Here is a 525-nt window from a genome sequence, read left to right as displayed (position 1 = left end):
GTACCTTAACATAATAAAGGCCTTCTATGACAAACTCTCAGGCAACATTATACTTAATGGTGAAAAACTAAAAACCTTCCCTCTAAGATCAGGAACAAGGCAAGGCTGTCCACTAGCACCACTGTCATTCAATATAACATTGGAGGTCCTAGCGAGTATAATCAGGCAAGAGAAAGATGTAAAAGGCATCCAAATAGGAAAGGGAGAAGTTAAACTGTCACTATTTGTGGATGACATGATTCTCTATATAGAAAAACCTAAAGACTCCACAAGAACACTACTAGAAACAATAAGCAAATACAGTAAATTTTCTGGATACAAAATCAATGTTTAAAAATACATAGCGATCTTATACTCGAATAACGAAGTGTCAGAGAAAAAAGTGGAAAAAATAATTCCTCTTGCAATTGTAACAAAAAGAATAAAATACCTAGGAATAAATTTAATGAAACATGTGAAGGACCTATATAATGAAAACTATTAGAACCTATTAAAAGAAATCGAAGAAGATACAAAGAAATGGAA

The sequence above is a fragment of the Pteropus vampyrus genome, unplaced genomic scaffold (genome assembly GCF_000151845.1).
Source record: "Pteropus vampyrus isolate Shadow unplaced genomic scaffold, Pvam_2.0 Scaffold543, whole genome shotgun sequence".
Lineage (NCBI taxonomy): Eukaryota > Metazoa > Chordata > Mammalia > Chiroptera > Pteropodidae > Pteropus > Pteropus vampyrus.
This window is presented reverse-complemented; position numbering follows the sequence as displayed.